The 23,412-nt window shown below is 42.2% G+C and overlaps 1 protein-coding gene across 1 annotated transcript in view; it reads left to right on the top strand.

Moving 5' to 3' along the window:
* Positions 1–2,187: 2,187 nt before the first annotated feature.
* VSNL1 (visinin like 1) overlaps positions 2,188–23,412 on the top strand; it is a 112,614-nt gene continuing 91,389 nt past the window's right edge. Inside the window, exon 1 of the mRNA XM_002710036.5 lies at positions 2,188–2,445. The gene's annotated coding sequence lies outside the window, so the exon portion shown is untranslated. The remainder of the gene's footprint in view (positions 2,446–23,412) is intronic.

The following is a 23,412-nucleotide window of genomic DNA, read 5'->3' as shown; positions in this document are numbered from 1 at the left end:
AAAATTTGACTAAAAATATGTATAACTGTCCACTTACACAAAGCCGCTTTACAAAAACAAACACATCTGAATCAAATTAACCCTACAAAGAGCGCGGGGTAAAGTATCCCGGTGACTTGTTTCCCAAACACAAGTTTAAAAATAAGTTCTTTAAAATCGAATATTGCCAGGAGAGACAGGTGCATCTGGTAGGGGCGGAGGAACGGCGTCAGGAGCCCTTGGGTGGCTGCGGCTGGCAACGCGGGAGCTGATCTCCAGAGAGAAGCCAGGGCAGAGCCTGAAACGCTTTAGTAGAGGAAATCGACAAAAGATAGGAAATTACTTTGAAAGCCTTATTAGAGGTTGTTGCTGCCCAACAAATGACACTCATGCGGAACTGACTTTTGCCCCTACTCCATTCTGGGAAAGAGAAAGCAGCCACCAGACCCGCTGAGCGACTCCGCTGCGCACTGCGCACTGCGGCCTGAGCGCGCAGGGCTGGCGCCCGCCCGACACGCGCCGTGCTCGGCTGCCGCAGCGCCCCGGGTCGCGCGCCCTGGTCCGCGCGGCTCCGCGCTCCGCGTTTCCGCGGTCGCCAGCACGCGGCTCAACAGAACACCCTCCCAAGTGCTGGGTACAGGCCGCGTCCCAGGAATCCCGAGAGCGCGCTCTTCCTCCGCACAGCCTTTCCCCAGGCAGCTGGCCCCGGGAGGCGCGCCCCCGGGCTCCGGGAAGGCCAGGTTGGCACTGCACGCGGCTCGGGCGTCGCCGCCCGACATCTAGGGTGAACCTTGGTTTGCCAGAGACTTGCCGAGTTTCTCCAGATCCTCGGTTAAGGAGCCCCCAGTGCGTTCTCGCTAGACTCCCCAACTCGGAAGCAGGGGTGGCTCTCTCCTGGATGCGGAGATTGGTCAATTTAGAGCCCTTTTGCCACGGGAGCCCCTCGTGGTATGCGCAGCACCGCATGGGAAGCTCGGCTCTGCAGTTTGCTGGACGTGACAGGGCGCATGGAGATGCTGTGCAAACAGCAGAGCCCTCTGCTTCCGGACAACGTCGACCTCTAAGCGCCCTGAAAACTTCTCTCCACTGAAAATTAAACTCCCACCCAAATGCACATCCCCGGAGAGGTTTGGGCTAAGTGCGTCTGTCTCGAGGCATAGCATAGAGCCTAACAGTTGATGTTTAATGCCTGGCTGCTCCGTGCGTAAAGGTGCAAAGACACACGCACACACTTGGGAAGCGGATCAGTCTAGGAACATCTGGGAAGTCTCCTGGCTTTCCTGGGAGGGAAGCGACCTCACATTTGCTGGGCAGTACTTCCAGATTCTTCCAGGTTTCCTCAGGCCAGTGGGGAGTAGGGCAGGCCGGCAAACGTGCCAGTCGCTCAAGGTCGCAGTGGCGGCTTGGTAAAATGGCCTGATGATCCCCGTCACCTCGATTAGCGGGATGGATGTTTTCTCCCACCCCCACTCCCCGCCTTCCCAACCACACATAGCATGCTCAATAAATGCATAATAAGTGCATTCAGAAGGCGTTTATGAAGCGTTCATTGATGATTAGCATGATTTGCCCAAAGTACACGGGGCAAGAAGCCTCGGGCCAGCTCCGTCCAAGACGCGTTTTCCCAGCGCCATTCTGCGACCAGGACCGTCCTGGGCCCTGGGTGCCCGGCACCCGGCTCCTGGCACTGAGAGATTAGGACCCCGGGAGACAGCTCCGCTGACCCGGGGGCGCGCGCACTACTCGCTGCCCGGGCTCCCTTCTGACATTTTCCCGCAGTTTCTCCTCCTTCTTTCAGGCCAAGGGGTGTACCAGGGGCAGACACAGGCAGCGGGCGGCGGGAAGCGCAGGTTCCACGTGTCCCCAGTCTCTGTCCAGGGCCTGCAGCCACCAGGACCCCGGGGAGCCGCGGGCCACGGGGTACCCAAGCCGCCCTGCCTCGCGCGCGTCGGTCCAGGTGCGGGAGGCTGGGGCTGCCGGGCTCCCTTTTCCTATCTACTTTCCTTTTGGAGTTTCTGCTAAAATCCGGAGACTCGGAATCCACCCGCGGAAACTCCAAGCCCTCCAACTGAGCATGCGCCAGTGCCAGCCGGCTTTTGGTCACAGGCTCCGGAGCTCTCCAGGCTAGGCTGCGGCGCCCGGGGAGGAGGGAGGAGAGGGGAGGGGAGGGGTGCCTGGAGAGGCCGCGGCTCGCGCGCCTGCGCAGCCAGCTCCAGGGACCCTAGGTTTTCTATGGGATTCCCAATCTGCAGCAGAGATTTACCGGAGCGTGTTGCGGCGGCGGCTGGGCTCGCAAGGCGCGATCCGACGGGGATTTAAGCAGCCCAGAGCTCCGAGAAAAGAGAGCGAGAGAGAACCGCACACAGAGACGGCTGAACCGCTCACCCGAATTAAATATATATATTTTTAAAAAGAACTGTTGAGTTTTATCATTTTCCTTAAGTGACCGTGCGCAGCGCTATAACTGTAAGTGCAAAATACAAATCTTCGTTGCATTTCTGCATGGGTAGCGCAGCCGATCGTGAGGGAGATGCTTTGGCTGTGGTCACCTACTGGGCTTTGCATAGATGCATCTGAATGCATGCTGACAGTCGCCTCGGTGGGTGCTGGCGCATCGGGGACCTTTTGCAAAGCGGGGGTGGGAGAAGGAGGAGTGTTTATATGTGGCTCGCTGGGGGGATTGTCAGGCTAGGTTGAAGATGGGCGAAATTGAGATGCTTTTATAAAGTCTATAAATAGGCGGGTTTCTCTAAGCAGATGTAAGTCGTTAATTGAGAAGTTTTCCGGCTGCTGCCAAAACTATGGAGCGGGTGCAGCCCAGGGGTACCAAGCTGTCCTCCGTGGGGCCGGTGCTCCGTGGACGAGCAGCAAAGGTGCTTACCGAGTAAAACGGAGCGGGCGAGAATCTGGGGTGATTTCCAAGCGGGATGTTGGTGTTTATTTAAGACCCAAGGAGTGGGGCGCAGAAGAGGCGCGTTTCTGAGTCTTTAGAAACGAGGCAGTTTTCGGCTTTGATTTTTCGCCACAAGGGTGAGTGGGCAGAAAAGATGTCCCACCTCACTGTGGATCTGGATCAGAGTCTGTAGTCGGAGGTGCTGGAAGGGGACAATCGGGTCCACACTCGCTACCTGCCTCCTGGAATGCAGGGCTGAGAGGCGGAAACCCAGATGTGTTCCACTTGCTGGTGTTTCTGTAAAGGAGAAAAGGTCGTTTTGTGCTGGAGTGAAAATGGGTTGTTCTTTGCCCAGAAACTGGCCGAAGGATCTCCACAAGGTCAAACCCCAAGTGGAAATCATCAGATGGCTGAATACCCCCAGGGGCGCGGGAACCTGTGTGGGGAGGGGGCGACGCTGCTTACCAGAGAGAAAATGGAGAGAACTCAGCTCTGCACGGATCAGTGCCCCGGGAGATGCCAGGGTGGGAATCCATTTTTCCAGAGTTGCCCTCCTGTCCACACCGTGGAGACTGACACGGAATGGAAATGCGGGTGGGTGTAGACAAGGCAAAGTCTACTATCTGCGTGTCACTTCCCACTTGAAGGCAAGTGAGGGAGTTTTCATATTTCTACATATTAATTTGTCAATTATAAAGGTATTTCAGGTGGAGACATATTAAAAAATGAAACTCGTGTGAAAACACATTGTACCCCCACTGTCATTTAGACTGCCTACACTTGATTGTGTTGGGGGAGGGATGTTCCTGCATCACTGAACACCTTACTCATGAGTGCACACTCATCATGCTTAGCGTTTAATAACCCCAGGGAAGGCTGCCTGGGAGCAGGTTGGCAGAAGGCATGAGACAGGCAGACAAGAAAGTACATGGCTGGTGTGTGCTGGACTTCTGTGAAAAGGCAGATTCAATGTCTGGGATGAAATGCAATAAATCTTTCCCCAAAATGGGAGTCGGGGTGGGCTGGAAGTGATCATTATCAGGTTCTTTGACCACTCCAACTATTTGAAACCCTCCTGAAGGAATTTATAATTTATTTCAATGGATGACATTTGAAATTGGAAATAAGACAATAGCCTCTCCTTAGAAATCCAAAGTCTATCATAGACTGCCTTCTCTCTTCCTTCCCTCTTTCTTCCAGGGCAGAAAGACCAATCATTTGTCACAATTGAGTCACATTCTTGCCATCACATTGCAGGGGTTGTTACACTGCAAAGATATATGGGTGGTAGACAAAAGGGGGTGAGAATCTCATATTAACGTTCATAGGTGTTTGTTCTGGATTCCAAGGTTCACAGACTGACAGTTACCCAGAAAGTCACATCAAACAGTAAAATATCTATTCCAAATTCCTTGTATTACAGATGAGGAAACTGAGTCCAAACCATAGAGCTAAACGCAAGTGCGTTATCATCTAGTCTACGTAATGAACACCTGAAAAGTAATGTTGGGGGAAACAGCCTCTCTGCAGCTTTCAGCATGCTGGTGGCTTTGCTGCAATCTGCATTTAGATGTCCGAGATGGTCTCCAGGGTTCCCTTTCTTACAGGATTTCTCTCCTTTTGCCTCTCTTTTCCTTATAAAGTATCTGTCCTGTTGCCCCTCACCTCTAACACACCATCTTCTTGGATGTTTAGGTCAGCCCTTCCTGGCCTCACTGCATCCCAATCAATTTCTTTGGAATCCTTGGAAGTTTAGGGAGCACTGACAAACCAGACACAATCTGCAGTTCCAGGGCCCATCAGCAGCCCTTCCCTGCTCTAGTCTCCACAACCTTTCAGGGCTCTCCTGCCCATGGCCCTGCTGCAGCTGCAGGGATGAGGACCCAGTGGCATGGGGAGGCTGCAGTGTAAACAACACACAGTGGGCACTGCCATCTCTCTCCTGGCTCCTAGAAGGCAGAACCAAATCAGAGATGCCACTCTCCAGCCTTCATGGAAATCCTCTAGATGAAATCACCTGCAGACAGGGGAGGAGGGGGCTGCAGGGCTGAAGGGAGAATGCGTGAGTGGTCTGAGCTGAGTGCAGCTTTTCAAAACCTTGAGAGCTCTGAGAACATGTGCACAGCTTTTCTTCAAGCAGATCTTTCATTTTCTTCTTGCGCAGCTTTCTTCCCTGGCTTGCGGCAGAAGGGTTACAAGGCAAGCAAAATGACCTGCCTAATTGGCCTTCCCTCCTTCCTTCTTCCTTTCCCCTTTATTCTCCTATGCTTTCTCTATTGCTCCCTCATTTTTCTCTCTTGCTTCCATAAAAATGTTCTACCACCTACACAATAAAGTTCTAGCTCTTTTAAAGAGCATCTGGGCCTGCCTGGTTCCTCTTCAAAAATGTAATATCACAGGTGCCCAGAAAGATAGCCTCTGTGACTATTTGACTCTAGGCAAATGCCCGGGATTTTTACCTGGAAAAACTGCGATATTAAGCAATAAGATACTTTATGGGGGAAAGGCAAAGCCAGAGGAAGACCAAATTGAAGTCTTCCTCATTTGAAAGAGGGGTTAAATAGTCTTGGAAGTTGTCAAAGCTGCAGAAGCAAGGTATAGGGGTTTCTCAACATCATCACCAATGAGCAATTTAATGGAATCCCTCCCTTCTTGGTAAAAATTTATTGAATTGGGATAAGCTCTCTCTGTCAAATGCTCTTGGGTTTGTTTGACGTTCCCTGGTCTTGCTGTCCCAGGCCAGGCTGCACACCAGGTAGCCTCTGCAAAGCACTGGGATTCCTAGTTACCAAGTACCCTGCTTTGATTTGCTATGCATTAATCATATTGTGTAACAGGAAAAAGTGATCAGGTGTTCTGGGCAAGTATGGTTCTCTCTTTGGGTTGCATGTAGGTGTGGATTCTGAGCACATGGAAGGGCTCCATAGGGGGTTTCATAGAATGATAGCATAGCTTCAATGTCAACCATGTGGTTGGTTTCCTAACTGGTTTGACCAATATAGTTTGATGTCATTCTGAAGGTTTTCTTCTTTACATTGAGTGATTTCTATGTGCCTAAAATTAGTCATTATTCAGGAATATATTAAGGGTCTTTTCATAGAAGGGATCATGTTCAATTAATCTAAAGGTGAAGTTGACAATGTCCACCTCAATTTTTTATACTAGATATAAATGTATTAATCTTCCTAAAGTACCAAATGGTGCAGAGATAAGTTAATAAATAACTGATATTTCCACTATCCCAAGGGTTAATTTGCACAATTCATAGACTATGTTAGCTGAATGCAGTCCATATAAATGATCTAATCCATCATTCCAATAAATAAAAATGTAATAAAGAAAGGAAAAATTTTACCTTAAAAACATACCTACAACATGAAATCACTGTAAAGATATAAAAACATTTGAATACTGTTAACAGTGGAATGCAAAAAATTTTAGTTCACTTATGTGAGTATTCATTTTTATCTCTCAATAAGTAAAAACATAAATTATTTCATCTCTCTACAAAAATTGATATTGGTGAATCAAAGACAATATAAATCTATACAACAGCAGCTCTGTCTTCCACACATTTTTATCATGGTCTCTTGAACCACAGAATTTTTTTAATTTATTTATTTTGAAAGAGTGAGATACACAGAGAGAGAGAAAGTGATCTTCCATTTGCTGGTTCACTACTCAGATGGCCTGAGCCAGATCAACTCTAGGAGCCAGGAGCTTCATCCAGGTCTCCCACATGGGTGGCAGGGGTCCAAATACTTGGGCCACCTTCTGCTGCTTTTCCCAGACCATTGGCAGGGAACTGGATCTGAAGTAAAGCAGCCAGGACAGAAACCAGTGCTCATATGGGATGCCAGCGTCCTAGACAGTGACTTTACCCGCTATGCCACAACAGCAGCCCCAGAACTACAGAATTATTTTAACAAGTTCATATTGTGAAGGGATCGACATGACCTTTCTCATTTATAGTTTGTTTCTAAAGATAACTTAAACTCTCTTAAGTGAATCAAAACAGCTTGAGTTGCTCCTAGCTTGATTCATTGAGAATTTTACTAAGGGAAGAGTCTTGGGAATTCTTTAGAAACTATTTAATGAATGAAACAGAAATGGAATAGCAAATTACTGGAGAATCCTCAAAGAGGTTTGACAGTTTAATAACAAGGTGCCTGTGAATACACTAAAGAGATACTCTATACCCTTATCAGCTAACTTAAACCACACAAATAGGGCAATTTTCATGATTCTTGGGGTTTTCCTGGATTCTCCTCTACTGTGTAACCACCAGTTGTTTTCTCTCTTTATTAAATAAGACATTGTATTTCCAATGATTTATTGGATTGTTTCCAGGTAAGAATTCTATTTACTTTTGATCTAAATTACATTTAAGATTGTACTACCTTCATTCAGCAAGTGGCCTTCAAACTCAATGTATCTAATACAATAATTGTTTTTACGGAAAATAGGTTTTTTTAATTTAAAAATAAGTCAATTTTATAATGCTCATAAAAACTAAAGTATTAATTGTTGAGTTAAATTTATTTGCAATTATTATTGATCCATAGAATGAATTCTATTTTCTATTCTTGCTCAAGTAGGTACTATTCTGAAAATAGAACTGTGTCATTTTAAATACATTTTTCTCCCTCTTTTCTTTGGTGCTTGTTTGTTGTCTCTTAGGCTATGAAAGATGATGAACTTTTGAGGAGCTGTATATAAATAGATATTTTGGCACATATTTAAATGTTAAGTGTGCTTTGAAGCTTGTGTGAATTTTTTCTAACACAAATATCCAGATCCTAATATTTCTGTTGTTTTTTATTTTAGAATATTTTTGCAGCCTAATATTCCTTAAAAATAGTAGACTAGGTGCAACAGAAGTCGCAGGTGATTTCTGTGTGTATTTTGTATTGATTTTATTAATTTGTGATTAATAGGCTTATTTCTGATTTCTTGAAATCCAATCTAAATTACAAGTAAAATGTCCAATGAGAGACCCATTAAGCATGAGCATTAGAAGTTGAAATGGGCCGGCGCCGCGGCTCACTAGGCTAATCCTCCGCCTTGCGGAGCTGGCACACCGGGTTCTAGGCCCAGTCGGGGCGCCGGATTCTGTCCCGGTTGCTCCTCTTCCAGGCCAGCTCTCTGCTGTGGCCCAGGAGTGCAGTGGAGGATGGCCCAGGTGCTTGGGCCCTGCACCCCATGGGAGACCAGGATAAGTACCTGGCTCCTGCCATCAGATCAGCGCGGTGCACCGGCAGCGGCGGCCATTGGAGGGTGAACCAACAGCAAAGGAAGACCTTTCTCTCTGTCTCTCTCTCTCACTGTCCACTCTGCCTGTCAAAAAAAAAAAAAAAAAAAAGTTGAAATGCTTATTAATATATTTTATTTTTAATGTATCAAGTAGCATCATACAAGTCAAACTGAAATTAGCAACTTCCATTTGGTGGAATTCTTGGCATTTGTTCTTAATTGTTGTTAAGTTAATGGAGGACTCTCAATATTGTTTATTCCAAAAGTTCAACTGTTTCTGTAATTTTCACACATGTTGCTTGTTGCTTGTTTTCTAGCTTATATGGGACATTTTCCAAAAAAATAAGAAGAAATTATGAAATAAATTTAAATTCCACAAAATACAAAGTTGTTAATTTTTCCTTTTAATTATTACAAAGGCATTATTTCCTCAGAGTAAGATAAAAACCATCTATTTAGTGTTTCTTCATTTTTAGTTTGTGAGTAAGAAAATTTCTTACCAAGATTCCAGCTGGGTTCCAGAGATTGTGACACAGCAGATTAAGCCACTTGAGATGCCTGCATCCCATAGGAATGCAGCTTTCAGATCTGGCTCCTCCACTTCTGATCCACCTTCCTGCTAAAGCATCCCAGGAGGCAATAGATTGTGGCTCAGCTCCTTGGGTCCCTATAACCAACATGGAAGACCCAGGGAGTTCTAGGCTCCTGGCCTCAGCCTGGCCCAGTACTTGCTATTCTGGGCATTTGAAGAGTGAACCAGAGAATAGGAACTCTCTCTCTACCCTCTGTCACTCTGTCTTTCAAGTAGACAAAAATAAATACACATTAAAAAAAAGATTTCAGTTGGCTTAAAGAAAATTGGAAATGGAAATGTGAGTAAGAGCTCCTGATCTAGATACACTTGGAGAAAACTCCGCAGGTCCAGAATGTATTAGCTCTGTGACTGAATAAGTTCAGTCTCTCAGCCTCAGTTTCTAATAGTAATTCACAGGATTCTTGAACAGGAATAATAAAATATCATATATGTTAAAAATAAAATACCTTATTATTGAAAACATGACCATAAATGGTAGTTATTTTTATCATTTCCATGCCTTTTATCAGACATCAGTAGCTCACAAACAACTTAAGTCACTGACCTATAGTAATCCAGTCATACCGGGACTTCTGAACAAGGTATTGAGCTATTGAGCAGTGAATGGTTAACAGTACTTAACTGACGTTATAAAACAAATATTTGTTGAACAAATGTGCCAACCACTGTGTAATCACTGTAGAAAAAATTAATAAGATAAAATCCCAGCCCTCAAGGAATTTATGCTTATTGGAGAAGACAGACATATACAGTTCAGTAAGTGAAATTAAAAGGCAATACATATGCATAGAAGAGAGAATTTAGGGAAGAAATAAATGCCTATAAGGAGACCTCACATTTCTTGGTTCTCTGATTCCTTTAAATACACCTGCTTTACATGGTAACTTTTTTTATCATCATCATCCTACTATGTAATACCAATATGTAATTGGGAACAATGATATGGAACTGAAATGACATTTTTAAGTGTGTGTCCTTATCGAATGCATTTTAAGGTTGTCTATGGATTATCGTTAAATGTTGCCAAATACTACCTTTTGAAAAAGAAATTTCTGTCTAACACTCTCCCCGCATCTCCCCTATTACTCCTAACCATTTCATAACTGATCTTTCAATGCACATCTGTGATGGGGGTGGGGTGGGGTTGGGGGGTTGTATGATCCATTCTTTCCTTCTTTTCTCCCAGGGATTTTACCTTAAATAAAATGCACCTCCCAACTCTTCCTTCCAACAGGATTCAAAAGCTTGTTTCTAGCCCCTCTAGACATGCATACACACACACACACACACACACACACACACAAATCAAATCCAGAATGATTGTACTTGTCTAACTTTTTTATCTCAGCTTTTTCTTCCCTTCTCCATCTGATTCCTGCCCCATTCACTAGGAAATTCCAAGCTATTTTAAAGACTTATTTATTCATTTGAAAGGCAGAGTTACAGAGAGAGAGAGAGAGAAATCTTCCATCTGCTGGTTCACTCCCCAAGTGGCTGCAATGGCCGGGACTGGGTCAGGCCAAAGCCAAGAGCCAGGAGCTTCTTCTAGGTCTCCCACATGGGTGCAGAGGCCCAAGTACTTGAGCCATCTTCCATTGCTTTCCCAGGCACATTAGTATGGGGCTAGATTGGAACTGGAGCAGCTGAGATTCAAACCAGCACCTATATGGGATGCCAACACAGCAAGCAGGGGCTTAATCTGCTACACCACTAGACCTGGAAATTTCAAGTTTATTTCTAATGTGTGGTTTCTAAAAAAAGGACCATCACTTTCTCCTTAGGATGTCTACAGAAGCTGTCCCTAAATTCCTAGTCCCCTTTGTGTAGTACGAGGGGTCATGGATGATTCACAGAATTGGGTAGGGTGTGGGTTCTAATATTTTGAGTCTATTTTCTCACCTTCTTTGTTTGCAGAGATGCTAAATACCTAGTATACAAGTGCACATATAGCACCTGGAAGAGCTTGGCAGAGTAAAAATTCTGTCCTCCCCATTCCAAATATGTCTCCCTTCTCACCTGCCATGTTTTCTCCCTCCTGCCAGCCCTCAGTCTGCACTCACCATTTAATCAAATGTTCTACTGCATTTTTTCCAAGTCTGTTTTCCTACTTTGCTGGTGGTTAAATAACTGCTGGCACACCTATATCTTTGGTAGCATAGCGAGTGTTGTCCTAGAAAACAGATGCTGACTGAATCAAATGCCCTAGCTTAAACATATATTGATGCATCTCCATGGAAAAGTTCTTCCATTTACTTAAGATATTCCTCTAAACAAAATTTCCAAAGCACCTAATAACTTATGTTCAGTCAACAGTCCTCTCCCACTGCAGTGAGCCTATGGTATCCTTCATAAATGTCAGAGGACATTTGCCAACTGTTCATCATCCCCTGGTCTTTCTCCTCTCTTACCTTTTCCTCTTCCCCAAGGTGCCCTTGAGCACCTGTAAAACATTCCAAAAGACACCCACAATTCACCTCTTTCACCAGGTCTGCCACTATCACTTGCACATCTTTTGTCTGTCAAATAAATACTCACCAAATAACAGCAAATAATTGGCAGAGAGGGAGGCCTAACCATTGGTGGACACGACACCTGTGCCGAGCATATCCGTCAGGGTTAGCCTGTCAGAGCCTCCATTTCCTGAGTGTTTGTAAATTCTCCACTAGTGAATATTGGCCAAAAGCACAGAATGATGCCAAAAGCAGGGGTAGGGAGAGAGACACCAGCACATAAACAATACATACATGCACACATGATATATGCACATGTGTACACACTGATATATATAAATACATGGTAATGCACAGACATGATATACATGAATACGTAAGAAAATGCATATATACATGATATATATAGATACAGGCATGCTATATGTACACATGATATATACACACATACAGATATGTATGTACATAATAATATATGTACATACAAACACATGTATACACACATATATACAGATTGAAATTCATTGTTTTTATATATTTTAAACAAAATAGTTAAGAATTATAGCTTTATGGCAAACCATTGCTTATGAGACAACATTAAAAGGCTTGCTGACAGGCCCTCAATCTAGATAAAGTACCTAGCTGAAAGAGGGGGTGAACTATCTAAATTTGGTGGTAAGGATCTCTTAGCTCTTGTTTCTTTAAGGATATATTTCCAAAACACCAATAGATTTTTTTCCCCTCAGAGAGTTTTGTGGAAACATTTTTTGTGTGGGAAAGTGCTTACTGCATCCAATTTTTAAACAATTCCAGTGCAGATTTTCAAATTAATGACAATTCTGAGAGGACCTGTGCTAAGCACCAGCGTATCTGTTTAATATTGCTTCATTTTCACTTCCAAACCTGCACAGACAATTTATGTTACAAAATACTTATTAATATTTTCACTGAAAACCTAAACTGGGAAAATTGCTTTGGAAAGTGTCGCTCCCCCTCTTCATGGAGGAACGACACTAAACCCTGCCTAGGCTTCATATCCAAGTCACGGCACCATTATGTCGCTCCCCCTCTTCATGGAGGAACGACACTAAACCCTGCCTAGGCTTCACATCTGAGTCACGGCACCATTATGTCACTCCCCGTCTTCGTGGAGGAACGACACAGGACCCTGCGCTGTTCTTTTGTCTGCTCGGCCCTTCCCGGGTTTGCTGCTGGTTCTTCCCGGGTTGGCTACCATCCCTTCCACCTCCGTGGAAGGGCGGTTCCCCCTGGTCACTTTCCCCACTTCCGCGGGGGAGCGGCACACCACCGGCCGGCTCTCTCGGGGGCTGCACAGGTGTTCCCTTTAGATGTTCCCGGTGCATGTTGTCTCTCTCCTCCTTTATAGTCCTCTTCCACCAATCCCAACTCGGCTGCCCACACGCCGAGTACGCTGCTCTCCTCCAATCAGGAGCAGGTCCTACAGTTTATTGGTTGAACTGGAGGCAGCTGCGTAGAAGTTGTTACTCCCTTCTCAGCGCCATATTGTGGGAGAGCAGATGCATAGAATAAGTCTTAATTCCAGTAACAGTCTAGTCCGAGTTGCTCCCCACAGAAAGACAAAAACTGAACCAAATAATGAGAATTACCCAAACCAAATAATATCTACATGTGGAGCTTAGGCATTGCTGCTATGTTTAAAGCACTCAAGTGCATGGCCTTTGGAAAGTTCCTTGCCTTCTCAGAAATTCAGCTTCCTCATGTGAAAATAAGTATATTCTCTAACTTCTGTAGTTAGGAGTTGTGAGATTGAGGCACTTGTGAAATACTCTGTAGACTACGAAGTACCCCATGAAAGTAAGGAATATATTATTATTATTATTATTATTACTCAACTTTAGACTTTTAATTTATTCTTGATTAAAAACATTTAAAAATCAAAGCACTGATCTTGCACAGTTTATTACATCAAGGTTGTATCTGATAAAATAAGTCCCCTGTCCCCTTCCTGCCCTCTCCCTGGGACCTGGGATAGAATGATAGCCATAATGACAACTTCACAGTAAAATTGAAAAATAAAATACTTTGAAGTAAAATAATCTGAAAAAAAAGGTTGAAGTATGGGAAGTTTGAGAGGCATCTATACTTACATTAGAATTTCTCATGTTGTGATTATAGAACTTGAGCCCATAACCATTTCTTGGTGGAGTGAGTGCCTCTCAATTTCCAGAGAGCCCATTGTAGGAAAAAAGACAACCATGGTCAGGACCATATAGTCATTGTAGTAAGGAAGCTAGGGAAATAAGATTTTCATCCTACTAAGGATGAGAGAGACCTTTGAAGGTAATCATGCCTTCCATTCTTGAAATCAAAATGTGTATATAGATCCAAATAATAGGACAGTGGAGCTGAGAGGAAAAACAAATGTGACCCATATACACACGCATCCACAGGGACTCTGTCTTGGACCTGCTCTATACCAGCTCATGCCAAGGACAATGAGTTTGCAGCAGGGGCTTTAGAAATCACTTCTCATGAGCTTCCCACAGCTCTGATCATCAAGGTCTGATCCTTCCCTGGGAATATCAACCAAAATTCTCTCTCATTCTTAATGTATTACAGCTGTGTCCATGCCACAGTTCCTTGAGATCACAATTTCTTGAGAGAAGAAACCATGTCTGATAAACATCCACGTCCTTTAGTGAGATGTGCGCCTATAGGTCACTGGAATAGGAGGAGCAGCAAGTCAACTGTACCTTGTCTTATCAATAAATTGTAGTTTGGAAATGCCCAGTCGGGAGCTGTTAGAATCGTCAGATACCCCAGGGTAATGAGAAACAGAATTTGGGCATCTGACTCCAAGATAGTCAATGGCCAAGTGATACCAGCACTGCTCAAGTAGAATGTTGGCCATCTCCTATGTATCCCCCTTCCCATGTCCCTTCCTAAAAGCAACAGAGAAAATAATGGAGGAGAGAAGCAAGCAAGACAGTAGAATAGAAGGCTGTTCATTCCCTACTGCTAGGTTGCAATCCTAGGGCAAAATTGAGCTGAGAAAGGAGAGACTAAATTAGACTGAACTTTGTAATTCTTAGAAACAACCACTTTTCTGATAGCTGAGAGTGACCTGAAAAAAATACAGATCAGACTAAGATATATCACCCTAGCATGGGAAAAGGAGGCATGATAGAGCACATTTGAGGTTGTGATGAGAGAATTAAGTTAAACTGTTAAGTTAAACTGGTTATACAAGAAAGCATAAAAATGGCATATGATTCATTCTTAAAACAAGAGACTTTAGCCAGAATTGCTGATGTAGTACTTAAAAGAAGAACTGTGAGAGCAGGAGGGTACAGAGGAAAGTGGCCCAGGTCACCAGGGGTAGAGGAGAAGCTGGAAACATCGATGTCCTTCCAAAGAGCTGCTCAGTGGATGGGTACACAGAGGGTTTGTATCTCTGCTCTTTGGCCATTAGCCAGAACTTAGTTCATCTGACTATTGGAATTCCTCTCTAGTCTACATCTTGAGAGTAAGCAGAAACCATTAATTCCTTATAATAATGATTGTTAGACATTTTGTTAAGAACTTAATGTGTTTAAGAAACTGTGTTGGATATTTATTACATTATTTCATTGATTCCACATTGTAGCTCTGCAAGTAAGTGTCTGCAAGGGAAACTTCCCTTTGTGGCAGACAAATTGCATGTCAGAGAGGATTATAATTTGTCCATGATCATACAGATGCACTCAGTGATCCAAGTGTTATTCAAACCCAGGATCCTCTCTCTCTACCAATCTACATTTGACATTCATTTTTTGACTATGAAAATAATACACATCTGAAGAGAAAAGGCAATGAGCATCTGTGTATCCATCATGCAGCTTGAACCATTATTAGGTCTATTTTGTTTTTCTTCCTTCCATACACTTCCCCTCTCCGATGAGTTATTGGGAACAAAATACAATTTCATCCCATCATTTAGAAACATTCAAATATGTATCCATAAGAACTCCTTAAAATATGCACAATTCTAGTAGCACAACAAAATACACAAATATCCTATCAGTGTTCAAGTCTCAAAAGCAGTTTTGTCATTTATTTGAGTCAGGATCCAGTTGGTGAACAGAAGAGACAGCAGCCTGTTTGATACAAAACGTGACTGCTTCTCCCTAGGGAGAAGCTGGGTGTGGGTAAAAGACATGTGGTTAAAAGGCTGGCCTCGCCACTGTGAACAAGTTGTCTGAATTTTGGGAAATGAAAATTACATCCCTGAGACTCTGCAAGGATTAACGTAAGATCTTTGAAAGTGCTGACAACAGTCTCTGGCGTGTCCAAGGGCTTCAATGAATACAGCTCCCTTTCCTTAAAAGAAAGAAAGAGAAGAAGAAGGAAACATGTGATAATCAGCCAAGAAGCTTGAGGAAACTTCTTGGAGTGCTTTGGCTCCTGATCACGGGGAAAGCATTCCCATCTAGTTTCTGGATGGATGTTTGACCACAAGTCTGCCAAAGTGGCCAATGATTAATGACTCTGAATACTTCTGTATGGATTCTCATATGAAAAGGAAATAAATCTATGGCTTTTAAAATGATCTCAAATTAAGAAAAATACCAGTATCATAAAATATTTTAACTAAATTCCAATTAAAATGATAGAAACATAAAATCCAACATTATATTAGTAAAAGTTACTCTTCTGTTGCAGAAGTGATTTTAAAAAAATAGAAGCTATTAATCTGATTCAGATTCACCACATTGTGTTTATAATAAGGGCACAATGAGAGTATCATAGTGTCTTGTACTGCTTGTGTCTGCTTATTTAAGAAATACAAATGAGCAGCTTTCCCTTTGTTATGTGGGAAATGCTCCTTAAATGCCAATTGAAGTTTGTTGGTAAGGAGTCTTCAGATTTTTTTTTTTTTTTTTTTTTTTTTGTGGCTTTGCAAGATTATAGGCCTGTCAATGGAAACCCATTGAGAGATGACTGGATGGAATGAAGGCTAAACATCCATGCAGCACTCTACCTAGCTTCTCTGCATTGCAGTTACTGAATCCTATGGTAGATAACTAGGGATAAACTCATTCTTTGAATTTGAGTCTAACTTGAACACCACCGACAGTTACTATAGTGATTGAGATGGCCTTACTGTAACTGTGAGTATATTTCAATTTTGTGGTTGTCTAGCACTCAACTGAATTATAGAATGTTTATTTAGTTAAGTGAAGGAGGAGACAGAGATTGCTTTTTTCTTTCAGAAGACTTTTTTTCTAGTTTAATAAATTCAATTGACAAAACTCTAATTAAAGTTAAAAAGGGCTGTTCTGGGCATTCCAACTAACCTATTGCTCCTTTTAGTTTCTACTCCATGCAGCAGCTCTTAAATGAGCCTCATTGAGTTCTGGAAATTTTTTCCCTTATAAGAATTGAGGGATAGCAATTTCTGAGCAATAGAACAATATTTGCTCATTGTAGAAAATTTGGAAGACAAAACAAAAAATGGAAATCACCTACACTCTATTACTATTGTATTTTCATCAATTTTCAAAATTGTTTTCTAATTGAGATAACTCATTTCTTTAAAATTTATCTTATATTTGCCCTTAACATTATAACAGATATGTAACACTTTGATTAAAACTCTTCACAAACATAATTTTTTAGTGCCTCAATCGCATTCTATAATATGTATGAACAAAGTTTACTCTATTCCCTTATTGTACATTTTAGCTTTTTAAATAACACTGATTGGAACTTCTTCATGTGCTTTGATTAAAGCCGGGACTATATCCTCGACATAGATGTCAGGCCCTTCTAACAAAGCGAGTCGATTCTTGGAACCAAGGCTTGATGATCAGCAGGCGGGAGCTTGGACTCTAGAGAATGGAATAGGTATAGATAGTACAGATCCAGCTTTATGAACAGGTGGCTACATTCCTTTCAGAACCTCCAAAAACCCTCTCCTGATCAAAACCTACCTGAAACTGCCTGAAATTCCATTATTTATGCCACTTTGTTTCAGAGCAAGCAATAGGAAAGACAGCCAGGTATAAGCTGAGACCCCACAGCACTGAGGTTTCATGGTGTACTTTGCCTTGATCATATCACTAGTGCTGTCACCATCCTCATTCTCATCCTCACAGTAGTCTTCTGACCAGTCTGTGAGTTCCTGCAAGAGTAGACCCAGGGCATCATTTATCTTTGGATCTCTCAGAGGTCTGCCCACCTAAAGGGTTCTCTAGAACATTATTATGTGCTTTAAGGTAGAATTCACTTGCTTAGATTTTTAATTAAATACATTTCAGATTTTCTCCCCTTAAAAACAAGTTTTGCTAAAAAGAAATTCAATTGGAGACTCTGGGGCTCCCAGGAGGCAGCAAAAGACAAATTTCACTTGTTCACCATTTGTTCCATCTCACACCAACCCCAAGCCCCATTGTGACACTCCCAGGAGGCTTTTAGGACTTCTCTTCTTTGAACTACAAATACTTCTTATGCTTCTCTATGCCAGGAATTGAGTTTAGCCTCAGAGCTAGAAATATCCTGATGACAAAACTCTACCTTCAAGAAGTTCATGGTCTAAAGCAGAAACTGAACAATCATAATTTGGCCAAGCAGGACAACAGCATAGGTTCTTTGCCTCTGATTACATGATATCAAACACAATGGCCAATATCACATCCATGTTCTTATGTGTTTCAAGGGATGTGAATTTTGGCACCCTAGGTCTAAAAAAAACCCTCTTGGACCATGATTTCAACTTCCAATTTGTGATATTTTTTAAAAGATCTTTCTACCAGATAGCGGCAGTTTTCACATGCCAGTGAAAACCCAACATTTATGAACTCTATTTTTGTATCAGTTATTACAAGAACTGTGTTTTTAAATTAAATAACCATTTATGGTTACCATATAACTAAAGGAAGCAAATTATAAAATATTGATGATTCAGTGCCTCATAAATCAATTAGACCATTAAAAGTGATTGACTGGCAGGCATCACAGAAGGAAAATTACAGCTGCAGTGTCACACAGACCTGAATTCAAATCCCAACAACATCATTCTAGCTGCATGGCTTCTGCTTCCTTGCCTATTACATGGAAATCATGATGTCTGTCTTCCACAGCTCTTGTAAGGATCACACAAGATTATGTACACATGGGACACACATGGGACAGAGAAGGGCATTGAGTAAATGTGCAACACCGAATAGTTTTCATTATTGCTTGCAGTGATATGAGAATAACTAAGGCTCCTAGGTCCTTCCAGAACTTACATTTAAAGAGTTAGTCTCATTCCTCATTATATTCCCAGAGCCCAGTCCAGAGCCTAGCATTTCATAGATGCTCAGGAAGTATGCATTGGATGAATCATAGGATACCAAAGGATCTCAAGTGCTTGTCTAAAAAGATTGAATAGGAGGGCAAAAATTTCTGGCCATATAAGAAACATATTTAAGGGACAAAATAAACATCTGCCTACATTTAGTCATCTAAGGTCTTTCCACTTTCCACAAGTATTTTGACCCCGGGAAGTTCATGTGTTCCAAAACTTCCAGTTTTAACCCAGCAAGGAGAAAGGACAACATGGCTTTTTGAAGCAAGCCATGTTGATGGACACTCACCTGCACCTGTTGTCTCTTTGTCAAGGACCCTGCCAAGTGCTTTGCATGCATATTATCTTACTCATTTTCACAATGCTCCAATGAAATAGATGCTATTCCTACTTTAAATGAAGAAAGTGCTGCTCACAGAGATAGTAATTTACTGAAGTCAAGAAATTTGTAAGTGGTAGCTCTAAGATCCAAATGTCGGTGCCCTTTCTACTCACTTAGCCTTGTTTTTATGTTCACTGCATAGCTTTTGTATGAGGTACTGTCTCTCTGTTACATGACCTTATTATTTCAACAAAAATTTATTGAATATCTATCATTTGTCCAGCATGAAGTATAATAGGGCTAACCTAAAGCAGCCATCATCTCTGCTCCCATAGAGTTCAGAGTCTAGTTGGAAAAACATACTAAATAACCACAAAATAGAATCAAATTATAAATAACATTAAATGATTAAATGTTGTAGAAGACAATATGTGATGTTGCAAGAATATGCAACAGGGAGGCTTATAGCAAGTCGTCTGAAGTAATAGACTGCAGGGAAATCCACTGAGGGTTGAGTTTCCAGCTCAGCCTCTGAGAGCCACTAAGAATTGTTTACACTCTCGGAGCCTTATGAGAGAGGATCACTGCTGAACTTTTCTTTGAGAAGAGAATTGTGGTGGGTCTTACTCCCAGGATCTAGCATCTCCCGTTTTGCTCCTCAGTCTCAAAGCCCCAATAGCAGAGGGCAACAGAGCTACTGATGTTGGTTAATGCTCAAATGAACCTCACCTTCTTAGGCAAAGTTCCCTGGGACTGTGTCCAGATAAGGAAATCTGCAAGCACCTGTGTGTCAGATGCTCTTTCCAAACCTCTGGCTGCTTTCTTGTGTGGACCATTAAAAAAGCCAAGTTCTTTCTTGTGTGGACCATGAAATAAGCAAGTGCTTCTGCGAAAGGCCATTAAAGAAGTAGAGAGGTAGGCAGAGCATTTCTGTGGCACACAGAACTCAAACTTCCACAGGGTGAGGATTGGAAGTGGCTACTGACAGCAAGAGCAGGAACCAAATTGTACAATAACAGCAGGAAAGTGCTTTCAAAGGCATGTGTTCTCACATCATGTTCTGAAGAGTTATAGAATCTTGATCACATAAATGAGCACGGTATGCTGGAAAGAAATGTGAATTTTGTAATCAAGCTCAAGGCCAAATCCAGCTGTCATAAATTACAAGTTTCATGAATCATTTTATATCTATCTGGGAGTATTATTATGGTAATTAAATTATAAGTATTGCCACACTAGTAATATTTAGAGGTGGTAGTAATGGTGGTTTAAACAGTGTCAATATTACTGCCTGCTCTCCAATGTCTCCTTAAGTTATCAATACACAGCTATTACTATCATTATTCCCTTTATCATTATTTTTTTTTTTTTTGACAGGCAGAGTTAGACAGTGAGAGAGAGAGACAGAGAGAAAGGTCTTCCTTCCGTTGGTTCACCCCGCAAATGGCCGCCAGGGCCGGCGCGCTGTGCCGATCCAAAGCCAGGAGCCGGGTGCTTCCTCCTGGTCTCCCATGCGGTGCAGGGCCTAAGCACTTGGGCCATCCTCCACTGCCTTCCTGGGCCACAGCAGAGAGCTGGCCTGGAAGAGGGGCAACTGGGACAGAACTGGCGCCCCAACCAGGACTAGAACCTGGAGTACGGGCGCCGCAGGCAGAGGATTAGCCTACTGAGCCACAGCGCCAGCCATGATCATTATTTTAAATTCAAAGCTCTTGATACCATAACCATAACCAGAATTCTGATATTAAGTATCCTAGAACAAATGATTGCAGATTATCTTTAAGATACTGTATTCCACTTTTATTGTTTACCTTAAAATTTACTGGGCAAGGTAGATTTAGGTTCAGCTTAAAATGATAGAAAACCCTAAATAAAAGTGACAAAAGTGACTTAAGCAACAGAGGAATTTATTTCTCACTCATAAAGAAATCCAGAGGTAGACAGTCTAGAACTGGTAAGCGGCTTTGCAACATTCTCACATGGATGCAACCATCACATCTGCTTCCCAGCCAATAGGAAGGAGGAGAGGGAGATGGCAGGCACATTTTCCCTTGTTAAGGACACTTCCTTAAGTCACACCTGAAAAGTGGCATGAAGGCGTTGGCCAGGATGTAGTCAGATTTTGCAAAACTCTTGCTAAATGTTAGGGTTTTTATTATTAAGGAAGAAGAGAAAAACAGATCTTGGAGGAAACTGGCAACTTCTGCCATATGAATAGTCAAAAAAATTTTATGTTATAATAATGTATTAATTTAGGTTGCCAAATAGTTCTCTAAAATGTAATATAAAAATCAGCACAAAAGTAATGAGTGGTATTTAAAATTCACATTTACAATTCTAATCAATGAAGTCTTTTATGAAAAACATTGTTCCAAGGGTCATAAAATTTGCGATTCTTGTCCAGGCTCTGCTCATAAGTTTTCTATGCAGGCCAAATCACGTTTTTTGGCTGGGCTTGAGTTTCACCAAATGTAAAAATGGATTGGGTTAACTAGAATGTCTCTAATATCCATCTGGTTCTATCTTTTGTTACTGAATGTCATAAAAAATATCATTCACTTTCTAACTAGAATGTTTAAATAATATGTGTTATAGGACAAAAGTCTAGCAAGGAGATGGCTTTCTGAGAATAGACACAGCTTTGTCTCTATATTATTTAACTCTTTTCTGCCTTGTTGCAGAATTAAAGAAACCTATTTATTCTTTGTTTTTGCAAAAGCAATACAGTGAGAAAGGAAATATGCAAAGTAAGCAACAGAAAAATGATTAAGCTATAATTTTTGCAGTTATACAAATGAATAATATAAAATAAAAATTAATAAAACAAAAATTCATAAAAATAGGGACAAAGGCTAAGTATGATAAAGTATGGAAAAATAACCATTTGGTTTATCAGAAATGCATTAAGAAATAAAAATTTGTAAAACAATTTTTATGTACAGCAGCAATCAAGATGATAATATAATCAGGATTTAAAAGAATTCAAGGGGCCAGTGCTGTGGTGTAGCAGATAAAGCCATTACCAGCAGTGTCAGCATCCCATTTGGGTGCCAATTTAAGTCCTGGCTGCTCCACTTCAAATCCATCTCTCCGCTATGGCCTGGGAAAAGCAGTAGAAGAAGGCCCAAGTCCTTGGGCCCCTCACGTGGGAGACTCAGAAGAAGCTCCTGGCTCATCTCATGCCTTTGGATCAGCCCAGCTCTGGGCATTGTGGCCATTTGGGGGGTGAATCAGCAGATAGAAAACCTCTCTCTCTCTCTCTCTCTGCCTCTGCCTCGCTGTAACTCGGCCTTTCAAATAAATAAATAAATAAATCTTTAATAGTAATAATAATAATAATAAAAACAGGGCTGGTTGTGGCAGAGCAGGTGAAGGCACTATTTGTAATGCTGGCATCCTATATGGGTGCCAGTTCATATTCCAGCTGCTCCACTTCAGATCCAGCTCCAGGCTGGTGGCCTAGGAAAGCAGTAGAAGATGGACCAGGTGCTTGGGCCCCTGATACCCATGTGAGAAACCTAGAGGAAGCTCCTGCCTGCTGACTTAGACATGGCCCAGCCTTGGGCATTGTAGCCATCTAGAGAGTGAACCAGAAGGTGGAAGATTTCTTTGTCTCCCCCTCTCTCTCTGTAACTCTTACTTTCAAATAAATTAATCTTTTTTAAAAAAAATCATAAAAGCAATGTCTATGTGGATGTAACTATAAGATCTTGTTGAAGGAAGCAGGCACTGTAGCACAGAAGAGTAAGCTGCCATTTGGTATGCCTGCATCCTTTATCAGAACGCTTGGTTCTGGCCACAGCTACTCTATGCTTCCAACCAGTTTTCTGCTACTGTGTTTGTGGGCAGCAGATGATGGCTCCAGTACTTGGGTTCCTGCCACCCACACGGCAGACCAGGATGAAGTTTCTGGCTCCTGACTCTGGTTTTGGTCTGGTCTAGTCCTGTTTGTTCACACTTGGGAGTGAACCAGCAATGGAAGCTATCACTCTCTGTCTCTCCCTTTCTCTGTCACTCTGCCTTTCAAATAAATAAATACATTTTTTTAAAAAAATCTTGTTGAAAAAATGCTCAAGATCACTAGCCATCAGGGAAATGCAAATTAAAACCACAGTGAGGTTTCACCTCACCCCAGTTAGAATGGCTCTCATACAGAAATCAACAAAGAAATGCTGGCGAGGATGTGGGATACCCTAATAGACTGTTGGTGGGAATGTAAGCGGGTGCAGCCACTGTGGAAGACAGCATGGAAATATCTCAGAAATCTGAATATAGACCTACCATATGACCCAGTCATCCCACTCCTAGGAATTTACCCAAACAAAAATAAATCAGCATAAGAAAGAGTTATCTCTACCCCTATGTTTATAACAGCTCAATTCACAATAGCTAAGATATGGAATCAATCCAATGTCCATCAACTATTGACTGGATAAAGAAATTATGGTATATATACACTATGGAGTACTACTCAGCTGTTAAAAAAATGAAATCCTGTCTTTTGCAACAAAATGGATGCAATTAGAAACCATTACACTTAGGAAAATAAGCCAGTCCCAAAAAGACAGATACCATATGTTTTTCCTGATCCCAGGTAACTAATAGAGT

The sequence above is a fragment of the Oryctolagus cuniculus genome, chromosome 2, assembly GCF_964237555.1.
Source record: "Oryctolagus cuniculus chromosome 2, mOryCun1.1, whole genome shotgun sequence".
Lineage (NCBI taxonomy): Eukaryota > Metazoa > Chordata > Mammalia > Lagomorpha > Leporidae > Oryctolagus > Oryctolagus cuniculus.
Note: the sequence above shows the minus strand (reverse complement) of the source record. Positions and strands in the feature narration are given on the sequence as shown.